Here is an 11,472-nt window from a genome sequence, read left to right as displayed (position 1 = left end):
TGAGCTAAATGGGCTAATTATCCCATCTTAGAGGAAAACAAGCTAAGTATATAATATTCATGAGCTAACCAAGGTTCTTATGCCATTTTGAGCTATTTATGGTATTTTGGAGCTAAATGGCCTAATTATGTCATTGTTGGGGAAATTAAAGCAAGGATAATATGAAAGAGGAGAGGAAAGAGGAGGAGGAGAAGAATAAGAAATGAAGAAGAAGGAGGAGAAGGAGGAGAAGGAGGAGGAGGAGAAGGACTAGAAGGTCCTTGGCCTTCTCCTCCTCCTCCTCCTCCTGCTGCTCCTTCTCCTTCTTCTCTTCTTCTTCTTCTTCTTCTTCTTTCTTTTCATTTTGCCTATTTTTTCTCCTCTTCTCCTATTGTTGGAGCTAAATTACCTAATTATGTCTTTTTTGAGCTAAATGGGCTAATTATCCCATTTTAGAGGAAAACAAGCTACCAAGGTTCTTATGCCATTTTGAGCTTATTATGGTATATTGGAGCTAAATGGGCTAATTATGTCATTCTTCGGGAAATTAATGCAAGGATAATATGAAAGAGGAGAAGAAAGAGGAGGAGGAGGAGAAGAATAAGAAATCAAGAAGAAGGAGGAGAAGGAGGAGAAGGAGGAGGAGGAGAAGAACTAGAAGGTCCTTGGCCTTATCCTCCTCCTCCTCCTCCTTCTCCTTCTTCTCTTCTTCTTCTTCTTCTTTCTTTTCATTTTGCCTATTTATTCTCCTCTTCTCCTCTTGTTGGAGCTAAATTACCTAATTATGTCTTTTTGGAGCTAAATGGGCTAATTATCCCATTTTAGAGGAAAACAAGCTAAGTATATAATATTCATGAGCTAACCAAGGTTCTTATGCCATTTTGAGCTTATTATGGTATTTTGGAGCTAAATGGGCTAATTATGTCATTGTTGGGTTAATTAAAGCAAGGATAATTCGAAAGAGGAGAAGAAAGAGGAGGAGGAGGAGGAGAAGAAGAAATCAAGAAGAAGTAGGAGAAGGAGGAGAAGGAGGAGGAGGAGAAGGACTAGAAGGTCCTTGGCCTTCTCCTCCTCCTCCTCCTTCTCCTTCTTCTCTTCTTCTTCTTCTTCTTCTTCTTCTTCTTTCTTTTCATTTTGCCTATTTCTTCTCCTCTTCTCCTCTTGTTGGAACTAAATTACCTAATTATGTCTTTTTGGAGCTAAATCGGCTAATTATCCCATTTTAGAGGAAAACAAGCTAAGTATATAATATTCATGAGATAACCAAGGTTCTTATGCCATTTTGAGCTTATTATGGTATTTTGGAGCTAAATGGGCTAATTATGTCATTGTTGGGTTAATTAAAGCAAGGATAATATGAAAGAGGAGAAGAAATAGGAGGTGGAGGAGAAGAAGAAGAAATCACGAAGGAGGAGAAGGAGAAGGAGGAGAAGGAGGAGCCGGAGAAGGACTAGAAGGACCTTGGCCTTCTCCTCCTCCTCCTCCTCCTCCTTCTCCTTCTTCTCATCTTCTTCTTCTTCTTCTTCTTTCTTTTCATTTTGCCTATTTCTTCTCCTCTTCTCCTCTTGTTGGAGCTAAATTACCTAATTATGTATTTTTTGAGCTAAATGGGCTAATTATCCCATTTTAGAGGAAAACAAGCTAAGTATAAAGTATTCATGAGCTAACCAAGGTTCTTATGCCATTTTGAGCTTATTATGGTATTTTGGAGCTAAATGGGCTAATTATGTCATTGTTGGGTTAATTAAAGGAAGGATAATATGAAAGAAGAGAAGAAAGAGGAGGAGCAGGAGAAGGAGGAGGAGGAGAAGGACTGGAAAGTCCTTGGCCTTCTCCTCCTCCTCCTCCTCCTCCTCCTTCTCCTTCTCTTCTTCTTCTTCTTCTTCTTCTTCTTCTTCTTTCTTTTCATTTTGCCTATTTCTTCTCCTCTTCTCCTCTTGTTGGAGCTAAATTACCTAATTATGTCTTTTTGAGCTAAATGGGCTAATTATCCCATTTTAGAGGAAAACAAGCTAAGTATATAATATTCCTCAGCTAACCAAGGTTCTTATGCCACTTTGAGCTTATTATGGTATTTTGGAGCTAAATGGGCTAATTATGTCATTGTTGGGGAAATTAAAGCAAGGATAATATGAAAGAGGAGAAGAAAGAGGAGGAGGAGGAGAATAAGAAGAAATCAAGAAGAAGGAGGATACGGAGGAGGAGGAGAAGGACTAGAAGGTCCTTGGCCTTATCCTCCTCCTCCTCCTCCTCCTCCTCCTCCTTCTCTTTCTTCTCTTCTTCTTCTTCTTCTTCTTCTTCTTTCTTTTTATTTTGCCTATTTCTTCTCCTCTTCTCCTCTTGTTGGAGCTAAATTACCTAATTATGTATTTTTTGAGCTAAATGGTCTAATTATCCCATTTTATAGGAAAACCAGCTAAGTATATAATATTCATGAGCTAACCAAGGTTCTTATGCCATTTTGAGCTTATTATGGTATTTTCGAGCTAAATGGGCTAATTATGTCATTGTTGGGGAAATTAAAGCAAGGATAATATGAAAGAGGAGAAGAAAAAGGAGGAGGAGGAGAAGAAGAAGAAATTAAGAAGAAGGAGGAGAAGGAGGAGAAGGACTAGAAGGTCCTTGGCCTTCTCCTCCTCCTCCTCCTCCTCCTCCGCCTCCTTCTCCTTCTTCTCTTCTTCTTCTTCTTCTTCTTCTTCTTCTTCTTTCTTTTCATTTTGCCTATTTCTTCTCCTCTTCTCCTCTTGTTGGAGCTAAATTACCTAATTATGCCTTTTTTGAGCTAAATGGGCTAATTATCCCATTTTAGAGGAAAACAAGCTAAGTATATAATATTCTTGAGCTAACCAAGGTTCTTATGCCATTTTGAGCTTATTATGTACTTTGGAGCTAAATGGGCTAATTATGTCATTCTTGGTGAAATTAATGCAAGGATAATATGAAAGAGGAGAAGAAAGAGGAGGAGGAGGAGAAGAATAACAAATCAAGAAGAAGGAGGAGAAGGAGGAGAAGGAGGAGGAGGAGAAGGACTAGAAGGTCCTTGGCCTTCTCCTCCTCCTCCTCCTTCTCCTTCTTCTCTTCTTCTTCTTCTTCTTCTTCTTCTTTCTTTTCATTTTGCCTATTTCTTCTCCTCTTCTCCTCTTGTTGGAACTAAATTACCTAATTATGTCTTTTTGGAGCTAAATCGGCTAATTATCCCATTTTAGAGGAAAACAAGCTAAGTATATAATATTCATGAGATAACCAAGGTTCTTATGCCATTTTGAGCTTATTATGGTATTTTGGAGCTAAATGGGCTAATTATGTCATTGTTAGGTTAATTAAAGCAAGGATAATATGAAAGAGGAGAAGAAATAGGAGGTGGAGGAGAAGAAGAAGAAATCACGAAGGAGGAGAAGGAGAAGGAGGAGAAGGAGGAGCCGGAGAAGGACTAGAAGGACCTTGGCCTTCTCCTCCTCCTCCTCCTCCTCCTTCTCCTTCTTCTCTTCTTCTTATTCTTCTTCTTCTTTCTTTTCATTTTGCCTATTTCTTCTCCTCTTCTCCTCTTGTTGGAGCTAAATTACCTAATTATGTATTTTTTGAGCTAAATGGGCTAATTATCCCATTTTAGAGGAAAACAAGCTAAGTATAAAGTATTCATGAGCTAACCAAGGTTCTTATGCCATTTTGAGCTTATTATGGTATTTTGGAGCTAAATGGGCTAATTATGTCATTGTTGGGTTAATTAAAGGAAGGATAATATGAAAGAAGAGAAGAAAGAGGAGGAGCAGGAGAAGGAGGAGGAGGAGAAGGACTGGAAGGTCCTTGGCCTTCTCCTCCTCCTCCTCCTCCTCCTCCTTCTCCTTCTCTTCTTCTTCTTCTTCTTCTTCTTCTTTCTTTTCATTTTGCCTATTTCTTCTCCTCTTCTCCTCTTGTTGGAGCTAAATTACCTAATTATGTCTTTTTGAGCTAAATGGGCTAATTATCCCATTTTAGAGGAAAACAAGCTAAGTACATAATATTCCTCAGCTAACCAAGGTTCTTATGCCACTTTGAGCTTATTATGGTATTTTGGAGCTAAATGGGCTAATTATGTCATTGTTGGGGAAATTAAAGCAAGGATAATATGAAAGAGGAGAAGAAAGAGGAGGAGGAGGAGAATAAGAAGAAATCAAGAAGAAGGAGGATAAGGAGGAGGAGGAGAAGGACTAGAAGGTCCTTGGCCTTATCCTCCTCCTCCTCCTCCTCCTCCTCCTCCTCCTCCTTCTCTTTCTTCTCTTCTTCTTCTTCTTCTTCTTCTTTCTTTTTATTTTGCCTATTTCTTCTCCTCTTCTCCTCTTGTTGGAGCTAAATTACCTAATTATGTATTTTTTGAGCTAAATGGTCTAATTATCCCATTTTATAGGAAAACCAGCTAAGTATATAATATTCATGAGCTAACCAAGGTTCTTATGACATTTTGAGCTTATTATGGTATTTTCGAGCTAAATGGGCTAATTATGTCATTGTTGGGGAAATTAAAGCAAGGATAATATGAAAGAGGAGAAGAAAAAGGAGGAGGAGGAGAAGAAGAAGAAATTAAGAAGAAGGAGGAGAAGGAGGAGAAGGACTAGAAGGTCCTTGGCCTTCTCCTCCTCCTCCTCCTCCTCCTCCGCCTCCTTCTCCTTCTTCTCTTCTTCTTCTTCTTCTTCTTCTTCTTTCTTTTCATTTTGCCTATTTCTTCTCCTCTTCTCCTCTTGTTGGAGCTAAATTACCTAATTATGCCTTTTTTGAGCTAAATGGGCTAATTATCCCATTTTAGAGGAAAACAAGCTAAGTATATAATATTCTTGAGCTAACCAAGGTTCTTATGCCATTTTGAGCTTATTATGGTATTTTGGAGCTAAATGGGCTAATTATGTCATTTTTGGTGAAATTAATGCAAGGATAATATGAAAGAGGAGAAGAAAGAGGAGGAGGAGGAGAAGAATAACAAATCAAGAAGAAGGAGGAGAAGCAGGAGAAGGCGGAGGAGGAGAAGGACTAGAAGGTCCTTGGCCTTATCCTCCTCCTCCTCCTCCTTCTCCTTCTTCTCTTCTTCTTCTTCTTCTTCTTCTTCTTCTTTCTTTTCATTTTGCCTATTTCTTCTCCTCTTCTCCTCTTGTTGGAGCTAAATTACCTGATTAGGTCTTTTTGGAGCTAAATGGGCTAATTATCCCATTTTAGAGGAAAACAAGCTAAGTATATAATATTCATGAGCTAACCAAGGTTCTTATGCCATTTTGAGCTTATTATGGTATTTTGGAGCTAAATGGGCTAATTATGTCATTGTTGGGTTAATTAAAGCAAGGATAATATGAAAGAGGAGAAGAAAGAGGAGGAGGAGGAGAAGAAGAAGAAATCAAGAAGGAGGAGAAGGAGGAGAAGGAGGAGGAGGAGAAGGACTAGAAGGACCTTGGCCTTCTCCTCCTCCTCCTCCTCCTCTTTCTCCTTCTTCTCTTCTTCTTCTTCTTCTTCTTCTTCTTCTTTCTTTTAATTTTGCCTATTTCTTCTCCTCTTCTCCTCTTGTTGGAGCTAAATTAACTAATTATGTCTTTTTGAGCTAAATGGGCTAATTATCCCATTTTAGAGGAAAACAAGCTAAGTATATAATATTCATGAGCTAACCAAGGTTCTTATGCCATTTTGAGCTTATTATGGTATTTTGGAGCTAAATGGGCTAATTATGTCATTGTTGGGTTAATTAAAGGAAGGATAATATGAAAGAAGAGAAGAAAGAGGAGGAGGAGGAGAAGAAGAAGAAATCATGAAGAAGGAGGAGAAGGAGGAGAACGAGGAGGAGAAGGACTAGAAGGTCCTTGGCCTTCTCCTCCTCCTCCTCCTCCTCCTCCTTCTCCTTCTTCTCTTCTTCTTCTTGTTCTTCTTCTTCTTCGTTCTTTTCATTTTGCCTATTTCTTCTCCTCTTCTCCTCTTGTTGGAGCTAAATTACCTAATTATGTCTTTTTTGAGCTAAATGGGCTAATTATCCCATCTTAGAGGAAAACAAGCTAAGTATATAATATTCATGAGCTAACCAAGGTTCTTATGCCATTTTGAGCTTATTATGGTATTTTGGAGCTAAATGGGCTAATTATGTCATTGTTGGGGAAATTAAAGCAAGGATAATATGAAAGAGGAGAACAAAGAGGAGGAGGAGGAGAAGAAGAAGAAATCAAGAAGAAGGAGGAGAAGGAGGAGAAGGAGGAGGAGGAGAAGGACTAGAAGCACTACTGAAATTCATAAATTTGCCGTCTGCCAAAGCTGACGGCAAAGGGTGCAACCACGGATGGCAAATGCTTTGCCGTCGGTCAGCAACCGGAAAACTAGACGGTAAAAAAAATCCGGTGAAGAGGTTCTTTGCCGTCAGCTTTCCCAAAGCGGACGGCAAAGAATCTTTGCCATGAGTGGGCTGACGGCAAATTAACTGGGACGGCAAAGGGTGCAACGTCCCCGTTAAGTGTTAACGGTAGGCCGTCTGCCTTTGCCGTCTGCCTCCCCTCCTTTGTCGTGCGTGGGCAGACGGCAAAGAGGGGAGAAAGAGGGGGCAGATTCCCCCCTTTTCCGTCTGCCTTCCCCCCTTTGCCATGAGGGGGCAGACGGCAAAGAGGGGAGAGAGAGGGGCAGATTCCCCCCTTTGCCGTCTGCCTCCCCCCTTTGCCATGTGGGGGAAGACGACAAAGAGGGGAGAGAGAGGGGGCAGATTCCCCCCTTTGTCGTCTGCCTCCACCCCTTTGCCATGTGGGGGGAGACGACAAAGAGGGGAGAGAGAGGGGGCAGATTCCCCCCTTTGCCGTCTGCCTCCCCCCCTGTGCCATGTGGGGGCAGACGGCAAAGAGGGGAACCAGCTCCTTTTTTATTTATTTTTTGTTAGATCCTTCATTTTTAACAATAATCAGGATATATATATATATATATATTTGACATAAATAAATTTCTTTGCGTACTCATAACCATAATAAAATAACCTCTTATATCCATCTTTCAAGTTGCATCCACGTGCATACAAAGTTTCATATATTACACCAGTTTCATCCACGTGCATACAAAGTTTCATATATTCATATACTACAATAGTTTCAATACAACCCATGTTACAAGAAATCATCTTCAAGCATTCCATCAATATTTTCCAAGCTTTCCGTGAAGTGAAGGTAATCTGCAAAATGACAAATAAGAAAGTTAGAAGAATAATACTAGATGAAGTAGTGTATATATAGGTTATTTCGGAGAGAAATTAGCTAAGTATAGACCATTTAGGAGCTAACTAAGCTAATTATGTCATTTAGGTGGAACCCTAGCTAACTATAGGTCATTTCAGAGCTAACTTGGGTAAAATAGGTCATTCCGGAGCAAACTATGCTTATTAAGCCATTTTTGATCTAGCTAGGCTAATTATAGGCCATTTAATATCTAAGTTAGGGGGAATAGGTCATGTTGCAGCTACGTAAGCCTTATTATGTCATTTCGACGATAATTAGCTAAGTATAGGTCATTTTTTATTAAATAGACCATTTAGGAGCTAACTAAGCTAATTATGTCATTTAGATGGATAATTAGCCAATTTAGGCTTTGTTGGATGAGTCTAATTAAGCTACGTACAATAAGAGAAAGAGAAGAAGAAGTAAAAGAAGGACGAGGAGGAGGAGGAGGAGAAGGAGAAGGAAGAGGAGAAGAAGAAGAAAAGAAGAAGGAGAAGGAGGAAGAAGGAGGAAGAAGAAGGAGAAGGAGGAGCTCCTTCTCCTTCTTCTCCTCCTTCTTCTTATCCTCCTCCCTCTCCTTCTTCTTCTTCTCCTCTTCTTCTTCTTCCTTCCTTTCATTTTTCCTCTTTCTTTCCTCTCATCCCCTTCTTCGGGCTAAATTGGCTAAGAATGCCTTTTTGGAGCTAATTATGTCATTTCGAGGATAATTAGCTAAGTATAGGTCATTTTTTATTAAATAGACCCTTTAGGCGCTAACTAAGCTAATTATGTCATTTAGATGGATAATTAGCCAATTTTGGGCTTTGTTGGATGAGTCTAAGCTACGTAGAATAAGAGAAAGAGAAAAGAAGTAAAAGAAGGAGGAGGAGGAGGAGGAGGAGGAGGAGAAGGAGACGGAAAAGGAGAAGAAGAAGAAAAGAAGAAGGAGAAGGAGAAGGAGGAAAAGGAGGAAGGAGGAGCTCTCTCTCCTTCTTCTCCTCCTCCTTCTCCTCCTTCTTCTTATCCCTCCTCCTTCTCCTTCTTCTTCTTCTCCTCTTCTTCTTCTTCCTTCCTTTCATTTTTCCTCTTTCTTCTCCTCTCGTCCCCTTCTTCGGGCTAAATTGGCTAAGAATGCCTTTTTGGAGCTAATTATGTCATTTCGAGGATAATTAGCTAAGTATAGGTCATTTTTTATTAAATAGACCATTTAGGAGCTAACTAAGCTAATTATGTCATTTAGATGGATAATTAGCCAATTTAGGCTTTGTTGGATAAGTCTATGCTACATAGAATAAGAGAAAGAGAAGAAGTAAAAGAAGGAGGAGGAGGAGGAGAAGGAGACGGAAGAGGAGAAGAAGAAGAAAAGAAGAAGGAGAAGGAGAAGGAGGAAGAAGGAGGAAGAAGAAGGAGAAGGAGGAGCTCCTTCTCCTTGTTCTCCTCCTTCTTCTTATCCTCCTCCCTCTCCTTCTTCTTCTTCTCCTCTTCTTCTTCTTCCTTCCTTTCATTTTTCCTCTTTCTTCTCCTCTCGTCTCCTTCTTCGGGCTAAATTGGCTAAGAATGCCTTTTTGGAGCTAATTATGTCATTTTGAGGATAATTAGCTAAGTATAGGTCATCTTTTATTAAATAAACCATTTAGGAGCTAACTAAGCTAATTATGTCATTTAGATGGATAATTAGCCAATTTAGGCTTTGTTGGATGAGTCTAATTAAGCTACGTAGAATAAGAGAAAGAGAACAAAAAATAAAAGAAGGAGGAGGAGTAGAAGGAGACGGAAGAGGAGAAGAAGAAGAAAAGAAGAAGGAGAAGGAGAAGGAGGAAGAAGGAGGAAGAAGGAGAAGGAGGAGCTCCTTCTCCTTCTTCTCCTCCTTCTCCACCTTCTTCTTATCCTCCTCCCTCTCCTTCTTCTTCTTCTCCTCTTCTTCTTCTTCCTTCCTTTCATTTTCCTCTTTCTTCTCCTCTCGTCTCCTTCTTCGGGCTAAATTGGCTAAGAATGCCTTTTTGGAGCTAATTATGTCATTTCGAGGATAATTAGCTAAGTATAGGTCATTTTTTATTAAATAGACCATTTAGGAGCTAACTAAGCTAATTATGTCATTTAGATGGATAATTAGCCAATTTAGGCTTTGTTGGATAAGTCTAAGCTACGTAGAATAAGAGAAAGAGAAGAAGAAGTAAAAGAAGGAGGAGGAGGAGGAGGAGGAGGAGAAGGAGACGGAAGAGGAGAAGAAGAAGAAAAGAAGAAGGAGAATGAGAAGGAGGAAGAAGGAGGAAGAAGAAGGAGAAGGGGGAGCTCCTTCTCCTTCTTCTCCTCCTTCTTCTGATCCTCCTCCCTCTCCTTCTTCTTCTTCTCCTCTTCTTCTTCTTCCTTCCTTTCATTTTTCCCCTTTCTTCTCCTCTCGTCTCCTTCTTCGGGCTAAATTGGCTAAGAATGCCTTTTTGGAGCTAATTATGTCATTTCGAGGAAAATTAGCTAAGTATAGGTCATTTTTTATTAAATAGACCATTAAGGAGCTAACTAAGCTAATTATGTCATTTAGATGGATAATTAGCCAATTTAGGCTTTGTTGGAAGAAGAAGGAGAAGGAGGAGCTAACTAAGCTAACTAAGCTAATTAAGCTAACTAAGCTAACTAAGCTAATTAAGCTAACTAAGCTAACTAAACTAACTAAGCTAACTAAGCTAACTATGTCATCTAGCTATATTTTATTAAATAGGTCTTTTTGGAGCTAACTACACTAATTATGTCATCCAGCTGTCTTTTATTAAAACACTAGAAATAGCATACCTAAGTTAGGGTCAAGCACGGTGGCTGTGACTTGTTTCACCTGGAGAAGGCTGCCCTGGAGAAGGCTCGATTGTAGAAGGGTCGTAAGATGCGTTTCGGGACATATTCTTCACCAAACATCGTTTGCAATGTGTAGTTAGCATGAGGATACTCTTAAGATCACTCCACTGAAATGAAACTCACCGTCCCCGCCACGTTAACGACTGGCATCAGCGGAGGGACTTGGCCGTTCTTCTCGCACATAGACTGAACATTTGGTTTCGACAAGTCAATCTTTTTATTTATTAATGAAACGGACATTAAAAGGCAAGATTTGAAATAACATGAAGAAGAAACTTACCACGAAGAGCTCGTTTATGGCCCTGGTAGACGCATCATTCCGTGCCCTCTCCGCCTCCACCAATGCAGTCGTCCTCTCCTCCAGCTCCCTAATTTCCTTATCCTTCTCCGCCATAGCCGCCTGCATTGCCTCTCTCTCTTTCTGAATAGCAGCCTACAACACAACTCATTGTTAGAATATTGGTTCCAACGCACAACATAATGCGGAAAGATATTTGAGTCCATTAAACTAACCTCGATGGCGAGCTCGACTGACCGTGCACGACGTGTTATCTCCGGACAAGAGCTCGTTTCGCGTGCCTTTATTTGCCGGAGAGAGCTAGGACAACGTATAAGGCCGTCTCCAATGGCGATCACGCCATGGGGCCTCCCGTTGCCAGCTATCATCACCAGCTTTGGATCAATAGGCCCCTCGCTCGGGTTAAAGTCCTCCCCTTTCCTCTCCTTCCCGTGAACTTTGTACTTCACGAGCTTGTCGTGGGAGGAGATGTTGGTGAAGTTTTCTGGATGCTCGAGGTCAGACTCAGAGAATGCCTTGACCTTCTTGTACGAGGCAGTATGGGCCATCGCATACAGGTCGTACATCTGTGGCGCCTCCGTCTTATTGTGACGCGCCTAAAAGAGAGAGAGAGGAAAATTGTATTCGTAAAGGAGAAGGAAAATTGAATTGTATGAGGCATGAAGCAAACCACATACCCAGTTCCCACCAAATTGGATTAAGTTGACACTCCCTTGATGGTGTGGCACGCCAACCATTTTGCCACGCCTCTCCTTGGCGTTGTTGTGGCTGGCCTCCCACGTTTCGGAGCACCACTGATCCACCAAGGCCTCCCAACAATCCATCTTATCCACACACCATCTCGGGGGCACCTAAGTTAATAAAGAGAAATTTGAGCGCGTAAGAACCAAATCAAGGAAACTAACTACAAAGCCTTAATAATATGTAATTACCTTCATGTAATGCTCCTTCTCCATCTTAGCATCACAGCACTTCGCCTTGTCAAGCCTAATACGCAGCATGGCATAGTAGTCTCGAACAGCCTGCACCCGAGCCTCATGCTGAAAGTTTTGAAGTAGGCGGCGACATTCGGTTTCGATAACCTTTGACACGTCCTCCTCGTATCCCTCCTCACACCTATAGTAGGTCTGCAAACGAGACAACGCCGATTAGTACAATAAATAGCTATGGTTG

Source organism: Hordeum vulgare, chromosome 2H (assembly GCF_904849725.1).
Source record: "Hordeum vulgare subsp. vulgare chromosome 2H, MorexV3_pseudomolecules_assembly, whole genome shotgun sequence".
In the NCBI taxonomy this organism is placed as follows: Eukaryota; Viridiplantae; Streptophyta; class Magnoliopsida; order Poales; family Poaceae; genus Hordeum; species Hordeum vulgare.
The sequence above is the reverse complement of the archived record's forward strand: the minus strand, read 5'-3'. Positions refer to the sequence as shown.